At 41.8% G+C, this 2,163-nt stretch overlaps 1 pseudogene; it reads right to left on the reverse strand.

Moving 5' to 3' along the window:
* Positions 1-547: 547 nt before the first annotated feature.
* Positions 548-937, reverse strand: LOC102872477 (annotated as a pseudogene).
* Positions 938-2,163: the final 1,226 nt, after the last annotated feature.

A 2,163-nucleotide genomic window follows, 5' to 3' on the forward strand; every position in this document is an offset into this window, starting at 1 on the left:
AAAAAGAAGGTGATCAAGATACTAGTCAACCTTCTAAGGAAAAAAAAATAATTATTATGACTTTGATGCCTTTTAAAAGAAATTTTTTTCTTATGTTATTCTATCTTTGAGTGTCCTTATTATTGTTTTTAGGTTCTGGGGAGTCATGTTTAACCCATACTGACCCTATGTACAACAGATCTGACCCTGTCCTACCCTTTGCCATCCTCAGACTTCCTGACACATTAGAGCCTATTGCAGCAGTCTATATGTCAATCCTCCTAGTTGTGAGTCTTCTTCTCTTTGCTGGCCTTCCACCCTTTTGAGCGTCATTTCCTTCTCGAAGAAACAGCCCCTCCTAACAAGATGTCCGGAATTATGTGAGGTGAAGCCTCATAATCCTTGCCTCCAAAGAGCACTCTAGCTGCACACTTAAGACATATTTGTTCTTTTTTTTTTTTTATGGGAGAAGGAGCCAAAGCAGTGGCTAGTCTTTATTAGAAAGAAGGAAACATTCCAGCACATTTAGACCACATCAGTGGGAGCATGAGCACAATTAGGGGCTCACTCAGTGAGTTAACTGGTGGGGCACCAGCTTGTAGTGGGTTCCACAATTAGGGCACAGCTGCGCATCACCTTTGTGTAGCTAAAACCAGATCATAGCACTGTTGTCTTCTTCACAGATGCAGCCTACTATTCGCTTATTGGTGATGGAGGGAACTAAATTAGGATCTTCCTTAGTGCCTGCAGCTGCCTTTGGAGCAAGCATATTGTATGGATCCTGGCCTTTTTGGGCAGCCATCATGACCTCCCGCTCCAACCCTGTCGCCTGATCATCATCAGTAGGCACACCACCTCCAGACGCCATCGCTTGCATGACAGCGACGCCATTGGGACTGTGGGCCCTCAAGGCCTGAGCGGCCAATGCTCCAGCTCCACGAAGTAACCTTGAAGCCATAACACCCGCAACCAGAAGCAGCAGCCATATTTGTTCTTTTGTCCATGGGACGGTCAATGTTCTGCTCCAACATCAAAGCTCAAAGGCATCAATTTGTCTTCTGTCATTGTTATTCATTTTTCAGCTCTACAATGCACTGCAAAGTAATCTGAAGGGCCATGCTTTGAATCAGATGTACCTTAGTCCTCAAGTTGACACCGTTTCTCTACAATAATTGGAGAGGTCCTTGACTGCCAACTATCCGGTGGAGGTGTATCTCCTGATTTTCTGACTCCTAGTACCAAGTGTGTTTATTTTGCATCCAAGTAAGATGAAGTTGTTGACAGTTTCAATCTTTTCTCCATCATGGTGTTGTCTATAGGTCTAATGGTAAGAATTTTTGTTTTCTTGATATTGATATTCAATTCATATTGAAGGCTGTATTCATTGATCTTCTGCAACAAGTGCTTCAAATCCTCCTCACATTCAGCAGGGAAGGTGTGTCATTTGCATAACACAGTTTATTGATATGTCTCCCTCCAATCTTGATGTCACATTCTTCTACACAGACTCCAGCTTCTCAAATAATTCGCTCAACATACAGATTGAGTAGGGATGAAGAGAGAATATAACTCTTAAACACACTAACTTTTTAAATTTTAAGCCATGTAATGTTCCTTTACTATATATACACGGTGGCCTCTTGGTCTACGTATAGTTTTCACATGAACAAAACCTATTTTGTTGTTGTTGATTGACATCAAATGGAGCACGGCTCACAGTGACCTTATGAACATTAGGCCTGAAGCCTTTCTATAACTATCATCGTTTCTCAAATTCACAGAGTTTTCAGATTCATATCATTTAGGAAGTGGATGCCACTCCTGATTCCAAACCTGTCTGAAACTGGAAGCTCCTCCAAATACTGTCCACCATGGGTAACCATTATGGCATTTGAAACCCCAATGGTACAAGGTTTAGCATGACAGCAACCCCAGGTTACCTCAGTACAGCAAATTGACAGAAAATGCTCTGCCACTTAGAAGAATGTTCCTCCAAAATATAGTAACAACCTACTTTTAAGTACAAAGGCCCTCTACCAGGTCTTGTTGCCTCTAAATAAGAGGTTTAAATAAGATCCAACCAATATAATATGTTGTCATTGTTGTTATGTGCCATCAAGTTGTCTGTGACCCATAGCAACCCAATGTACAGCAACTCGGAACCCTTCCTGAGCTAGTCTTACT

This window comes from Elephantulus edwardii, unplaced genomic scaffold (genome assembly GCF_000299155.1).
Source record: "Elephantulus edwardii isolate Elephantulus edwardi_28Jun2011 unplaced genomic scaffold, EleEdw1.0 scaffold00010, whole genome shotgun sequence".
NCBI lineage: Eukaryota > Metazoa > Chordata > Mammalia > Macroscelidea > Macroscelididae > Elephantulus > Elephantulus edwardii.